Source organism: Cryptomeria japonica, chromosome 1 (genome assembly GCF_030272615.1).
Source record: "Cryptomeria japonica chromosome 1, Sugi_1.0, whole genome shotgun sequence".
In the NCBI taxonomy this organism is placed as follows: Eukaryota; Viridiplantae; Streptophyta; class Pinopsida; order Cupressales; family Cupressaceae; genus Cryptomeria; species Cryptomeria japonica.
The window spans coordinates 18,741,335-18,758,237 of NC_081405.1; the positions used below are offsets into that span (position 1 = coordinate 18,741,335).

Below are 16,903 nucleotides of genomic sequence, written 5' to 3' on the forward strand. Positions count from 1 at the left end.
GATAAGTCTGTCTAGGTCCAGTAGGAATTTTGAAAACCAGTTCAAATTTTACCTAAGTGTTGATGATGGAATTGTGCAATTTTGTCCGGGTGAATTTTGACCAAATTTTAGAAAGTTCGATAAGTGACCCCTGGCCTTGGAGATGACCTAATTGTGCCTTGTGAAGTGACTGAAAGCCTAAATTCTTGATATTTTGGCCTATAGAGGCAAAATCGCTCCTGTCCCTCACCCAGGGACCAGAGCGAAATTGGTATTTTATACCTCTTGGTTATTGACTTGTTTCATTTGTCTTGTGCAGGGTCGCCAGGAGATGCAGTCGAGCATAAATTGAAGGTTTTGAAGATTTTTTGAGACTCAAAATGGCAAGTTTTTTAGATTTTAAGGTTAAATCGCTCCTGTCCCTCTCCCAGGGACCAGGGCGAAATGGCCTACTTAGACCATTTTTGGTCTTAGTTGATCAAAATTAAGGCATCGAGGACGCAATAAGAGATGAAATCAACCTAATGGAGCATCCAGACGTAGTCATTTGCAATGAAAGTTGAACATTTGGCCTTAAGGACAAAAATCGCTCCTGTCCCTCACTGAAGGACCGGAGCTTGTTTCTCAAAATTGCAATGTCTTTGCAGGACCAAGACGATTTTTGGATTGGAAGAGATCAAGGAGGACATGTTTCATCCATTGAAGATAATTTGAAGTAATTTGCAAACAAGGAAATGTGCTAAAATAACAAAAACGCTCCTGTCCCTCATTGAAGGACCGGAGCTCGAACACCAAGTTTGCCTTATTCTTGCAGGATTAAATGATTTCGCAATGTGGAAGAGATCAAGGAAGGTGCGTTTTGCCTATTGAATATAACTTGAATGGATCCCGAAAGAGAAAATTTACCCAAAAAGTCAAGTTCGCTCCTGTCCCTCTGTTAGGGACCAAGGCGAATTTTAAAGATAGCTCCTGTCCCTCTCCAAGGGACCAGAGCGATTTTCTCAAAGGACAAGTTTTGGACCAAGGAAAAGCGAATTTCAAGTTTGAGATGAAGGAAAGGCGACCCAACCAATCCGTTGAAGATAATCTTGAAGGTTGGCGAAACACAATTGAGCTAATAAATACAAAATCGCTCCTCTCCTTCAGTCAAGGACCAGGGCGAAATATACATTATCTAGCATTTCCTTCCGAATTTGGTTAAGTCTAGGCCAAAGGGCAGGGTGGTAAAGATGTTTGGAATGCCTCAAAAAAGAACGAAGTTGTAAATAACTCGAGAACTTGATGAAATTGCCCAAGGTGCTCCTGTCCGTCTCCAAGGGACCAGAGCGATTTCCTCATGAAGCAAATTTCCCACAAAGTTAGAACAGGTTTCATGTTGGAGATGAGTGAAGGGGAGCATAATGAATCCATTGAAGATAGTTTTAAACGTTGGCAATGAATGACTTAGCCTATAGAGGTAAGATCGCTCCTGTCCCTCTGCCAGGGACCAGGGCGAAATATAGATTATCAAGTCGTCCCTTCCAAGTTTGGTCGGATCCAAGCCAAGGCACAAGGTGGCGAAGATGTTGGAGGTGCTTCGAAGGAAAGCAAGGTTACAGAGACCAGGAAAAGTGATGAGAAATGACTAAGGCGCTCCTGTCCCTCTCCAAGGGACTAGAGCGAAATATGCAAGTGTGTCCAATTTTGAGGTGTCACTTCCGTTTCAAACGTTCAAGAAGGAGTAAGAGACACTATTTTACATTTTGAAAGCAATTGAAAGTTGATATGATCAAGGATTAGCACAAGGAACAAAAGTTCGCTCCTGTCCTTCACTGGAGGACCAGGGCGATATTCATTGAAACAATCATTTCCTTCCTAAGACCACGTCAAGGCAAGGACATGCAAGATCGAAAATGTCTTTAGGAAGATGATGAACAAGGGGTTAACGTCGAAAGTCAACAATTTTGGGCTCAAACACAAAGTTCGCTCCTGTCCCTCTCCCAGGGACCAGAGCGATATTGTTAATATTCCAAAATCCTCCCATGATTAGGCGCCAATATTTTCGAAATGCATTAAATGCTAACAATCGATAAAACTTGAAATATTTAATTGAATTAGCATTTAAAAATAGCGCATGAGGCATTTAATGATTTAATTTAGCCTTTTTAAAAAATCGAAATTATTAAATACAAAGGCATTAAAATTAATTAATTATTAAATAAAAAGAGAGCGCTTGGGTTTTATTTTAATGTTTTTACAAAAGTCGGCCTCCTCTTTTTATTTAAATTTTGTTATTATTTGCCTTATTTCCAAGTCGGCCTATAGGGATTGCAAAGAGGTGAGCGCCTATATAATGAAGGTACTTTCAAGCATTTTAAACCATCATTCAATCATTGTTGCATGCGATTTGGAGAGGCGAATAAGGAAGTGCGAGATCTCATCAAGAGGAGTGCGAACTTTGTTTATGGTGGAGCGAATTTGCCCTCAAGGTGGTGAAGTTAATAAAGGAGACGCATTTGCTAGAGGAAGCTCACGTTGAAGACTTCAATCTTCATTTTGCCTAGGCAAATTTCCTAATTTTGCATCTTTTTAGAGTTAGCTCTCAAAGAAAGGTATGGCAAGAGTTCCCTTGTTCAAATTTTGAATTTTAATCGTCCTAGTCTCAGTCTTGAATTTTGAATTTTGAAATTTTGAATTTCCAGTAGCTCAATCGTATTTAGGAAATGATAACTCAAAGACTTATCATGAAGTTTCCTAAATTCTATCTTTAATCTAGTCTATATTTCTATATTGCAAAATCTATTACTCATTATGAAATGTTGTGTAGGTGTCACGATGGCGACCCCAAAGGTAGGATCATCTACCAGTCGTCCAGCCCTCATGAAGGAAGATCAGAAGAACGAAGAATTGGAGACCAAGATCGTGTCTAAATGGAGCAACATTGGAGATACTAACTTGGGAAACTTCAGTGTGAGGAAGTTTCGAGAGGTCCCTTACATTGGCAAGCCATCACCTGTCGCAAGGAGAATAATTGAAAGTGGCATTATCAAGGCGGCCGGCTTCCCTCCAGCTGTCCAGTGCAATGAGTTGATGATCGAGTGTGCTCGCCATTATGATCCACAGTCCAGATCGATAGTGTCCAAGGAGGGAGACACTTTTGCTTATCTTTCAGAGGAGGCTATCAGTGAAGCTCTTCACCTGCCAGAACATAAAGATATGATTTATAAAAGCTTAGAAGGAGCCAGGTCCATGTATGAAGATGATCCAGACACTTGCTTGAGCATCATCAACAAGAATTGGTTACTCAAGAGTCGTCCTCGCCTGAGCAAGATTCCGAACACACCACATAGGATCGACTTCCAGGAGGAGTACAGAGATTTGATAACATTACTCAACCGAGTTACAGGGGCTCCTCAAGCCTTCTATTTTGAGAAGTGGATGTTCTACTTCATCCAAGTGATAGTTCAAGGAAAAGGAACAATTCATTGGGCTAGAATGATTAGCCATTGCTTGGACGTGCAGTTAAGAAGACTGAAGGCTACCAAGTCTTTCCACATGAGTTCATACATCGTATATGCCTTGATAAGGAGTTTTGAATATGCAGAACTACCTCACAGAGGAGTGATCGGGAGAGGGCCCGGGGAATTCAGAGTTTTTGATTCCTATGTTCATTTGCATCATCCTCCAGGAAGTGACTACAAGTTGGTCAATGATACCTTCACGATGAACATCACCAGGACATTGCAAGGCGGGATTCACAATCGGCTATCTCAAGATGCACAAGAGCTTGTAAAAAGGTACGGTGCTTGGTTCATCCAATTTCAGAAGTTTACATATATTAGAGTTCATGGATGTCCTTCACCTACCTATATGTTGCCGAGATATCCGACAGACAGAATTGTGTTACTTGAGGTAACTAGACAGTTGGCAGCTTATGCGAAGGCATTCAGACACATGCATGGAAATGGAGTTCCTGTTCTTATCATACTAGGAAATTCAGTTGAGGTATGTCCTAATGTTCTATCCATGGATGATGCAGAAAAGGAGTTAGCTTTATATTCATTTTCATTCTTTGCCATGAGAGAGAGTTTTGATCCTTATGGGTATATAGAAGAGATAGTCGGAAGGAAATACAGACATGAACCTCAGGTAGAGGACTTTGTGATGAATCTCTCAGATGATCTTGAAGTGAAAAGAAAGATGCATTCCAGATTGCCTTTAGACTTTATCAGGAAATGCAAAATTTACAGAGTGGCCGACCAAGCTCAGGACAGTGGCAGACATCTCCAATCATCTTATGACCGAGAAAGCAAAGCAGTGAGGTTAGATTGGAATGAACCTGAAATTTTGGATCTAGATACCTTGATGGCTCCAGTTTTGTCATGTACTCGCAGATGGGTTGATGTGCAACATCAAAAGTTGAGAGAGCAAGGCATATCTATGACTTTTACTTTGGAGGAAAGGCCATCCGAAGGAGGAGCAAGTGTGAGTGAAGGTAATCCTAATCCCAGAAACACAAGTGAAGGCAACCTTTGAAGCGTAAGTGAAGGCAACCCTCATCCTAGAGGCTCAAAGAGAAAAGAGAGACCCGAGAAAAGAGAATCCTCCAAGAAGAAGCAAGAAGCCAACAGAGATCGTTCATCCGACACATCTTCTCGACAGGAGAAGAGGACACTTGAAATAGAGGAATCTATGGAATCAATGGTACAGAACGATAAACAGGAAGAAGGACAGGCACCTCAACGTTCGTCAAGTCAAGTCAATGAGTTACATGAAGACAAGAACGATGACGAAGTGACATCTCCTCTCAGAGAAGAAGAAACATTGCCTAACGAGATACAGGTTAGGGAAACAAGATCTGCCATTCCAGATTGGTTAAAAGAGAGACTAACAAGGGTGATTGTGATCGAGGATGAGGATAATGTGATTGATTTAGAGAGCCTTGTTGGAAATTCTCAGGAAGTGACAGAAAGGAGGAAGGCTACTAAGATGTCCAAGATGATCAGAGATGAGACAGGATCCAGGAAATTGCAGATAGCTACACTAGCAGTGGACAAGTATGAAGGTGAGATCCTCGCAGAGGAATATGATGTAGAGACATTTGAGCTTGGTCCACTCACAGCCGAACAAACGTTGGATGATGCCACTGATTCATTTGAGGCACTTAAGGACAAGCTTAGAGAAGAAATGGAAAAGAATAGGAAGCTTGAGCGAGAGGTCAGTGCTTGGAGAGGCTACTTTAGCCATCTCAATTAGCCTTTGAGGCGTCAGGATCCAGCGGTATCTCCTACACAGGCACTTCCCCTTGAATCAGTTGGCGAGGCAGAGAGAGTCAGGAGTTTGGTTCAGCTTATGAGCTCTTGGATTGACAAATCCGATACAGTTGCTATTGAATTTGCAACAAGGATGATGCAGACCATTCACCGAGCTATTCAGGGTCTTGAGGTCATCCACAACCTAATGATAACTGTAGCTGCTTTTGCTCATACTAAGGATGTTATCATTCCTGTCCTGCAAGTAATCAGACAAACATCAAGGAAGGTCTTAGCACAAGAAAAGATAATAGATGGAGGACCTCATAGTTTACTCCAATGGTCAACTTTACTCCAGATGAAGGAAGTTCTTTTTGAGGACATCAGTAACAAATGCAATCAAGTTGAAGAGATTATCCATCCGATCCAGGACAAAGTGTTTGAAGTATTATGTACTATTCTTGGCAGGAGGATTGCAGTTGAGACAGATGTGGATTTGCAAGAATTAGAAGATAGAGTCAAGGTCATCTTTTGCAAAGATGAGAATGTTATTACAAATGAGCAGCGGGATCAGATGTTTGCCACCATGCTCCTGATTGAGAAGATCAAAGAACTTGAACCTGGATGGGACACTGCTCTGCTCAAGGCTTTCGATCAAGTCATACACTTGGAGGAACGAATGAAGAATCTTCCCGAGATTCCAATTGCTGAGATCGAAGGAATCGTGTCTAGATTCATTGCATATGCTAAGAAGGAGCATTGGAAAGGGAATAAGATTCTAGAAGAAAGGTTGTTATAGATGATGTGGCACCTTAATTGTCATTGGTCTATGTTTCCTAGATTTTCGTGCCAAATTTAATATTTGGCTATGCATTTAATGTTGTGCAATAAAAAGGGAACTTTTGTAATAAAACCCTAATTAGGGTTTAGGTGTCATAATCTTGGCCATTGATCTTCTTTTGATCTGGACCGTTCATTGTAATTGAGGATGCTATTTATACCCTCATTCATTTTCATAGATATAGATAGATAGAGATAGGAAAAATTAGAATTAAGAGAGAGCAATAAGAAATAGTTAGAGTTTTTGAGAAGCAAGTTATTTTGTAGCAAGATTGAGCTTTGAAGAAGGAATTTCAAACAATTGTTGTTTATGATGGCTTTGAGATCAATAAAATATTGAAGTTATGGTGTTTTATTGCAATTCTCGTGGTTATCTTCATGGTTGTTTATTCTCTTGAATCATTCTCAGTCAAAGTAGTGTTTAAATTTGAAGGACTAAGTGTTGGGCTTGATCTTTGGTGAGATTCATACTCCAAACCACTAGCTTCTTACTGATTGTAAGGACGCCTTGTGTGGTCGACTGGAAATATTTGGATTGCATAAACCTTCATTCATTATTGAGTCATTGATATGTACCTTCATGGTAGTGTCTATGATTCTTGATGATTTGAAAATCATTATTCACCTTAGAAGATCGCATCAGTTTCAGTAAAGTTGTAATTCCTTGGCAATACTGAAGTTGGTAGAATCTTGCCAAGTCTAGCCTACATTGAGTCATTCTTAGGATTAGATTAGAGTTTATCTCTTGCAAGCCTTACCCTTTTGATCTTTTTTGGAATTCATTAGTATTAGGAAATCTTGTTCCTGCAATTCGGATACGCAAGTCCCCTTGATGAAACAGCAATCACAACGACCACTGGTGCTTATCCACACGTAGAGACCCTACATAAAAGAACATTGGAGTCCCCCTGATTGATCCTTTTGGGACATCTTCAGCAATCAGAGACTTTATTCAAGAGAGGATAAGGTACCCTTGGGTATTTTATTCTGTGTATGATTGTGTACAAAATACACGTCAATAGTAAGGTCTTGCAATTTTATTATGCTAGTTAGTTTTTGATAAGATGAATGTGAAGCTGCCTTCAAACCTATTCATTTATATTAAATCCACCTAACTGACATCTGATGCACATTCTTCTTATCATTAGACACAATATATAAGTAAAAATTTGTCTGGATATAACTTAGTATAACCATAGGTGTGATCCACTGTTTCTATTTTATGTTTTTGGATCAATATGTTCTTTGCACCTGTTGCATGAGACACTTGTCAGGTCTTTGTTTCCTTGACGTTGCCCTCCTTCTACTAACTCTTTGACGATTGACTTCTACTTTTTATTTCTGTAGAAAACATACCTCAGCTAGATACATTGTAAACAGTATATTATTATATGATGTTAATACTTGTGGGGTTGACTTGTTTTGTAATTTAATTGTCAGCTAAAGATAGTTATTTAGCAAATGGTTATAAACAATTAACCAGTAAGTCATTTTCTGACTGACAATCAATGGCTCATTAAAGAGAACCCCCATGGTCAGGGAGGCATGCTTGTTTATGTACTGTACTTCCTAAACTAGTTTCTTTGTAACTGAACGCTACCTTGAATAAAACACCAATTGAAATATTTTAATCGATTCTGGTATGAACTGCTATTCTTATTTTTGTACTGTTGCATTGATGTGTAGAATTTAAGTAGTTGTGATCTGACGCCATTGCCTTTGTGAAGGCAAGTTCAAGAGAACCATAGCTGGCAATAATTATAAATGGGCTAGCAATTTGATAACCTGACACACACTGACAAAGAGAAGATCAATTCACCCAAGACCTTAGGCACTTGTGGAAACTTTTGGTTCAAGAGCATGCCTGGGAAGAATCAAATAGAAATCAAGTACTTGCAAAATTTGTTTGAGTTAAATGGGCTCCAACCAATGAAGTTGATTGATTGTTGGATAATCTACCTAGACTACTTGGAGTACATTATATAATCTTACAAAATATTTGTGCGGAAAGAGACCACAAAGCACATAAACAACAGATATTACACAAGAATGAAGAAAGTCACTGTCAAAAGAAAGAGAACTGAAGTGAAGTCTGACATTGTACCCCACGAGATTAATGCTGGTAGGCTTGAAAAAGGTGGGAGAAGACAGTAGTGTGGTCAAGGGTTAGACTGTGAAACCAGACAATATGTTGGATTGGTGGAACTACAAGAGCAAAGAAGGCTGGGGGAAGCAACCTATTCCAAAAATTCTGTAGAACACACTTGAGCCATAATCTCAATTCTGATCAAAGAAATCAAAGAATCCAATCAAATTTGAGGGATAGTCTACCACTCATGATAGAAGTGCGGGGGTTTAAGTTGCTAGGCAATTTTTGCTTCTTGAACAAGGAAGTGTTGACCTTAGTGATTAAGTTATGTTGAAAGCTCTCACAGAAGAGTCTGACTAGTAGGTTGTTTCAACAAATCCCCTTCCATATGAGGGAAGTCTAGGTTTTCAATTTTGAGATTGGGTGCAAAGATTTCTTTATGGAAGAAGAGAGAGGCATACAAGAGCAATATTCGAGGCATTGAAGAAAATCTATTGAAAGTGATTAAGCCAAAATGCTAGGACAAGGATGTAGTGTCTGCATGTCATAGCCTTTCCAAAATATTTTGAAGCTCCAACTTTCTTGGAGAGTGCCAGCCTTTTCAGAATGGATTTCAGATGGTGGCATTGCATGTTCAGGTGATGAAGTTGAATTTGTTGGTTCTTTTTCGGGAGTAGTTTCGACATTCTGGGATCTTTTCACACCTATTTGAGAAGTATTCTATTTTTGGAAAGTATCAATTATCGTTAAGTTGGATTTTCAGTGAGTTTTAGAATTTTTTGGCGAAATTAGAATTAGCTTTCAGGCTATTTTTAATTTTTTTTCACAGCTTTGGGCAGATGTGCAGAAAATAATTAATATTTAAGTTGTCAAAGGGTGAAATGAAAGATAACTTGTATTAATTATTTATAAAGTTGAATTCTAAGTGACTTAAGTGCTCGAAAAAATAAATAATAAAATAAAGTCACTTTTATAGAGCTAAAGGATTATTATTAAAAGGTGATTTTAAATTATAATTTTTAGAAAGTTCCAAAAGTGCTTATAGAAGGGAAATTGGAAGAGAAGCAGCTAATTTGGAATATATCATTTTACTCTATTTTCTCTTCCACTTTGATTTAAGTCTTGGGTATCCCAAACAATCACTTGGGTGCCATATCCTACTATTGTCACCAATTGTGTTTCTTGAATCATGAAGTGTCTCAACAGTCAACACAAAAGGTGAATTATCAAAAGATAACTCATCATGAGTAAATTGCACCTATAGATTTGTGAGTTCACATCCTTGATGATTTTCCTGAATGCCATCAACATGATGTATTTTTGTGGTAAGATGAATGCTGAAATCATTTTGTAGTATTCCATCACTTCTGCATTCTTGTTCATGCTTCCAAGAGAAGTTTGAGTCAAAATTTTCTTCTTCTTGAAGCTTAGCAACTCACTCAATCATCAACTTGATCGTTTTAGTTCTTGCTTCATATTTTTGTTGCTTCGACACAGCTGCAGCAATGGACTGATTTTCAGCTTTGTAGAGAGAAAAATGAGCTAGACATAGTCTAGGTTGAGTTGATCGATCTCATCTTCTTTTCCTTTATACGCATTGAAGGATTCTTCTGCAAAGTTGATGGCATTCTCTCTTATCTTTGATTAAATGCAAATATTCCGTCTTTGGTCTTCTTGTCATTTTATGACACCCTTGGTCCATCAGTGAGAACCGATCAGAGATATGTTCCATGGACCAGCGCTGCCCAGTTGATCAAGGAGAAAAGCAGTGAAATCATGGTTGGAAGTGTTGCCTTGTCGGAAGTTCCTTGGCCCTCTCTTTCTCTTCCTGAAACTCCGGAACCCGAGGTTCCGAGTTTCTTTGCCTTAGCCTCTTTCTTTCCTACCACGGAACTCCGGAATCCCCAGGTTCCGAAGTTCCTTGCCCAACTACGGAGACCCCGGTCTCCGAAGTTCCTAAGTCTTCTACCTCGGAACTCCGGAACCCCTAGGTTCCGAAGTTCCTTGCCCAACTACGGAGACCCCGGTCTCCGAAGTTCCTAAGTCTTCTACCCCGGAACTCCGAAACCCCTAGGTTCCGAAGTTCCTTGCCCAACTACGGAGACCCCGGTCTCTGAAGTTCCCCAACTACGGAGACCCTGGTCTCCGAAGTTCCTGAGTCTTCTACCTTGGAACTCCGGAACCCCCAGGTTCCGAAGTTCCTAGCCCAACTACGGAGACCCCGGTCTCCGAAGTTCCTAAGTCTTCTACCCTGGAACTCCAGAACCCCCAGGTTCCGAAGTTCCTTGCCCAACTATGGAGACCCCGGTCTCCGAAGTTCCCCAACTACGGAGACCCCGGTCTCTGAAGTTCCTAAGTCTTCTACCTCGGAACTCCGGAACCCCTAGGTTCCGAAGTTCTTTGCCCAACTATGGAGACCCCGGTCTCCGAAATTTTTCAAACTACTTCTGACTTGCAACACTTTCGGATGGCGTGATCGACACTCAAGGCTTTAAATGCTCCGACAGTTTTGGTGACATATGCACTTTTTGTGGAGCCACAGGGGTGCATTTAATGTTTTTGGCAAAATTTCCATCAAGGGAGGTACGGGGCCATGCTGGGTGACTTATGTCATGCCTGACCTTGAAAGGTTAGTCAATCCACCTTCTCAGGATTGCTCTTTGTGGGTATGGTTAGGTTGCTTGCATGTACAATTCAAGTGCATGCACTTCCCTACACCTCCAGACTGACATGCAGGGGTCATGATCACCATTGTAACCCATTTTTTCTATATAAGGCTGTTAAGCCTCATTGTAAGGGGTCCTCTCCTTGTTGCCTTGAGTTTTCTTATGCTCTCCTCTTCTCTTGAAGACTTGTAATCTTTGCATTTCTGCAACTGTAAGATTGGCGTTTGGCCTTATGATTAATTGAGGAACGCTATTCTTGCCTTCTTTCAACCTATGTATGTTGTGTATGCTTTCTTACCTTCATCATAGGTGCATGTTGTGGCTCTTTCCCTTCATATATGCTGTGTTAACTGGTTTTCTGAGTGTGACTTGTGGGAATCCTTCTCCCCTCTTGGCATTTAGTGGATTCTAACCTTCATCTATGCATTGGGGTTACTCATATAACTGAAAGTAGTGCATCTTGAGGGTGTTTCAGTTAATTACTTGTGTCATTTCAGTAGGAAGAGGAACTATCTCTTCTTGGTGCATCACCTCCCTTTGTTTTCAAGCAATTTCTCTCTTCTCTTTTCCTTTGCAAGTTGTTAGGGTAGGCTTAGGAATTAGCTTTGAAGTGTTGAGTTGGTTCAACACCTGCACCTAGATAGAGAAGGAAGCCGGCCTTCTCCGGAGATTCAACCCCTTGTGCAAGGTCCCACACTTCGGGGTTGTTTCCATGTTTCACAAGGTTGCTGAGTTCATAGCTCAGCAAGGGTGCAAGCTTTTGTGATAACAGGTCTTTCCAATGTATCTTTGACAATCTGTAAGTCTGTAAAAGAAATTTCATCCTCTATGTTTTTTGGATTTCTCTGATTTTATGTGTGATGTCAAGTTTTGTGAGGACTTGTATCTCTTTTGCATTTGCGACCAAAGTTGATTTTTTGTTTGTGCAACTCTTTGTTCCCATCTTGCAAGGTAACTTTGCACATCACATAACCAAGATTCCAAAATATCCTCTTTTGTAGGAGTAACTTGACTTTCAAGATCGGATTCCTCTTTTTGTGTTTCCTTTCAAACTGAAATGATAATTGATTGTTTGATATTGAATAATTACAAAGGAGATGAAAGCTCCTTATATAGAGATTACAAGCAGAGTTTCTAAAACAGAAACGAAAGACATAAAAGAAACATTCTAAATATGAATTAACTATGGAAAGGAAATTACCAAAACTAATGAACTAAATGACCATTATAGAAATATTACAATATTACTTTAATACTCTCTCTTAATGGTCATTCTACTAACTACCTGTTGTGACCTTTTTCACACATCACCCCATTGAGAATGGGGACCCTCTCCTTTCTTGCTTTCTAGGGTTTTTGTTAGTGTCTCGTGACCTTCCGCTTCAATTTTGCTCAGTTTTGTCAAGTTTTGAATGGTTTGAGTCCTAAGGGTTGAAAGATAGTTTTTGCAAACCAAGTGATAATAGAGTGTAGACATTGTCAAAGTGCCCAGAAACGCCAAAGGACGAAGAACGCAATTGATTTGAACGAATTTGGACAACTTTCAATGTTTGGAAAGTTTGCTTTTTCCTATTTTTTAGGAAGTTTCGTTTTTGGCATTTTTAGCTTGATCCCTGGGATGACTATTTTTAGAAAGTTTTCCCTATTTTTTATGGATGTCTGCTTTTTTCTTTTTCGGAGTGGGGATCTAGGGTTTGCATTGGTACCACTGCCCTGCATCAATTGCGATTGAAAATTTTCAAGTTTTGACCCAAAAAGCTAAGTTCCTACATTTTAGGGGTCATGGCGCTTCAGATGGGTTACCTGAGTATGGATTTCAAATATCATGTTAATCTGGCTAAAATTGATGAAGTTATCAAATTTTGAAGTTTTCCAAGTATTTCCCTAAGTCTGGCTAATCATGTTTGGTGGTGAATGTTATGACAGGAACTCCAAAAGTCCGCCCTAATGGAAGGGAAGCATGGTCATGACCTTCTCAAACTCCGCCCTCCAAGGTTTCCAAAACCTTCTCAAAGTCCGCCCAATCTCCAAGGTGAAGTATAAGTATTATGAACTCCAAAAGTCCGCCCAAGGTACAAGTGCAATGGTATCTCAAGATCTTAAAAATTCCGCCCTACTTTGCAATCAGCAGCACCTAAGATGGAGAAAGTCCGTCCTCCAAAGGACCATACATCTGCAAAGTCCGCCCTATGGATGATGGAGAAGGTGCAAGGAAGTCTCAAAGTCCGCCCTCCATGGTTTCACAAAAGTCCGCCCCATGAGGGAGACTCACAAAAGTCCGCCCTACTTTGCAATCAGCAGCACCTAAGATGGAGAAAGTCTGCCCTCCAAAGGACCATACATCTACAAAGTCCGCGTTGTGGATGATGGAGAAGGTCATAAACTCCAGAAAGTCTGCCCAAGTAAAGTGGTGTGTGAACATCAAGTAAAGTCTGCCCAAGGTGATAAATGATGGTTCCCAACACTCAAAAGTCCGCCTTATCTTTGATAAAGGTTGAAATAAGTCCAACAAAGTCTGCCTTGTGGTGTGAAGCAATAACAAGAATGGTGCACGAATCTCCTCAACCCCGCCCAAAGAGAAGGGTCATGAATGTGGCAAAGTCCACCTTGGAGCTGTTAGGAAAGGTTTTGAAGTCCGCCCTACCTCAAGTGCAAACAGAATCAAACTTCATGAAGTCCGCTCAAGTGAATGAGAATAACATGGTATCAAGGAAGTCTGCCCTTGATCAAGGTATGAAGTGCATAACCTTCACAAAGTCCGCCCTGCTCATAATGGAGGTCAAGACAAGTCAAAGATTGCTGACCAAGTTTAAAAAATAGAATATTCTGAGTGATGTCAGCAAGATCTTAGACAATTTGAAGTTAGAATTGAAAATAGAAAGTTTCTTGTGAGATGAATCTTGTAGAGTGAGTCGATTTTGAGACTAGAATTCAAAATAGAAACTTGCATTTGGAAGAATTTGAACTCAAGGATGATGACTATGCAACTATAAATGAAAATAGAAACATCTTTAGAAAGCGGGTAAGGCTGAAATGAGAATGGAAACATATTTTAGAACGCAATCGTGTGTTTCTAATTACAAATTCCAACTCTAAATATAAATAGGCCATTCTCATTTTCATTTCAACACTGTTGTGACGTTTTCACACATCGCCCCATTGCAAATGGGGACCCATGTTTTTTTGCTTTTTAGGGTTTGTTTTTTTGGTCTTTTAGGGTTTTGTTAGTTAGCCTTTGCATTTTGAGTGTTGTCGGGGAGATCAATTGGATAAGCAAGTCCGGCTTGAGTGATGTCCTGATCCTGAAATTTGGCTAAGTCTGAAAGTCCTGATCCTGAATTTTGGCTAAGTCTGGAATGTCCTGATCCTGACTAAGTCTGGAAACTGAAAAAACCTCCAAAAACTAGATTTTGCAATATAACTCCTGGAGGTCTGAAACCACTCTCAAACATCCTGAAAGTATATATGGAATATAACTTAAAGTATAAGAAACTTATACTTAAATGTTATATTCCATGAAAATTATCCTGATAGAGAGTTCAAAAAGTCAAATTTCGCTCGTGTCCTTCACTGAGGATCCAGAGCGAAAAGTGCTCCTGTCCCTCTCCAAGGGTCCAAGGCGAATCGCTCATGTCCCTCACCAAGGGTCCAGAGCGAAAAAGCTTAGTGGAGTCATTCCTGACCTTGTTTGGACAAATTGAGACATCAAAGGCATGAAGGAAGACGCAATCGATCCGTTGAAGATAATTTTCGAAGCTAGCAAAACACAAGTGAGCTTATAAATGCAAAATCGCTCCTGTCCCTCACCCAGGGACCAGGGCGAAAAACACATCATCAAGTCTTTTCCTCCAAATTTGGATGAACCCAGGCCAAGGCACAAGATGGCGATGATGTTTAAAGCGCTACAAGGAAGGACGAAGTTGCAAAGACCACAAGACTTGACAAAAATGGCTAAGGCGCTCTTGTCCTTCACTCAAGGACCAAGGCGATTTTCATGGAATCAACCATTCCCTTCCAAAACCACGTCAAGGCAAGGATATGCAAAGTCAAAAATGTCTTTCGAAGGACGATGAACAAGGAATTGACTCCAAGAATCGACAATTTTGGGCACAAATGCAAAATTCGCTCCTGTCCCTCTCCCAGGGACCAAGGCGAGATTCTTAACAAAGTGATATTTTCATCATGCTTAGGCGCCAATATCCTTCAAATTGTATTAAATGCCAAATTCGCCAAATCCTTGAAATATTTTAATTAAATTTGCATTTAATAAATGTGCGTTGGTATTTAATAATTAAATTTGAGCCTAAAAAATCGAATTTTTTAATTATAAAGGCATTTAAAATTAATTATTATTATTTTAAAAAAATAAAATAAAATGGGAGCGCTTGGGGTATTATTTAATGTTATTTTTCAAGTCGGCCTCTCCTTTTATTTAATTCTTGTTTATTTTTGGTTCTATTTTACCAAGTCGGCCTATGGATAATGAAATGGTGAGCGCCTATATAAGAGAGGTGTGTTGAGCGATTTTAATCCATCATTCACTCATCATTTCAAATGCGATTTGGAGGAGCAAGGAAGGAGGGGCGAAATCTAGCTTGTGTGGAGCGAATTTCTACCAAATGTGGAGACTAAGGAAGGCGAGATTCATCTTGAAGGCCATTGGAGAGGCGTATTTCTTGCTAGATGGGAGGATAATTTCCAGATTTTTGAAGACATTTGAAGGCGAATTTCCAGATCTTGAAGAGGCTAGTGGAAGATGGAGTTCTTTTCCAAGCTAAAGGAGGCGCATTTTGCTAAAGAGAGCTTTGATCTACACTTTGCCTAGCGAATTCACCTTATTTTTGCATCTTTTTCTAGAATTAATTCTCAAGTGGAGGTATGGCGTAATCACCTTAGCACCATTTTTGAAGATTTAAATTTTGCTTTGAAAATCCTAAATTAGGAAATGATAACTCAAGATTTATCATGAAGTTTTCTAATTAAAATCTTGAATCTTCCTTTTAAAGTTTAATTTTTAGATTTCAAGATATCTTACTAATTTTGAAATGTTGTGTAGGTATCAAGATGGCGACTCCAAGCTCGAAAGATCTACAAGTTGGAAGACTCTCCTCAAGGAAAATCAAGCCAGATCAAGGACGATCAAGCAAGGACAAGGATGACCTTCTTCGATCCAGTCTAGCATCGACAAGGACGGCCTTCTTTGGACTAACGTCATCAAGGGCGACCTCTTCCAATCCAGCATTCCAAGGCGAGGTACATCATCATCGTGCAAATCAAGGACACAAGAAGTTAGAACAAGGGTTCGTTGAGGAAGCAAATAGTTCCAGATGAATTAATTAAAGCTAGCTTCTCAACAACATTAAGTTGAATATCTACCAAGTTACAAGTGTCGGACAAGGTGGCATCCCAGTCATCACTTCTCCAGTCAGTGTGGTCCACCTCAGCATGTCCAGATTCAATGTACCTAACTCATGGAAGGTGGCACAAACTCCGATGTACCTACCCCGGCTATTCATTGGTCGAATTTTCTAGAGAGGACATGTGTCCAAGCAATACAATTATTTCATTGGTCGAGCATTAAATGTTATGTAATGGTTGTAACAAACCCTAATTAGGGTTTTCATTGTAAAATCTTCGCCATCGATCTCGAATTGATCTTAGCCATCGAATTGTATTGTGGGCACTATATAAGCCCTGGCATTTCATTTTGTAAAGGCAATTAGCAATAGGGAGGAAATAGTTAGAATAGTTAGGAATAGTTGGGAGCAGTTAGAAGATAGAGAGAGAATAGCAATTAGAGTAGAGTAGAGAGAGAAGGCAAAGATTGTTGCCAAGATGTTGTTGTAAAAGACTTGTAACTTCATTGAAGAAATGGTGAAATTTATGGGTCGATTTGACAATTTGCATGGTCTTTATACTTCTCATGTTTGATTTTATGATTAGATGAGTGGAAGAAATGTGCTTGATTGATGGTGAAATTCGTATATCCATACTACTAGCAGTTTGTTGATTGCAGACTTGCCTTGCGTAGTCAACTGGAATCATTCAGCTTAAGCTTAACTTCAATTGTCGCTTCTTCATCGATATGCATCAACCTG

The 16,903-nt window shown here is 39.8% G+C and overlaps 1 protein-coding gene across 3 annotated transcripts in view; it reads left to right on the top strand.

Moving 5' to 3' along the window:
• The window catches only part of LOC131068218 (E3 ubiquitin-protein ligase RGLG3), an 85,900-nt gene that overhangs the window by 41,701 nt on the left and 27,296 nt on the right, over positions 1–16,903 (top strand). The window lies entirely within an intron of this gene.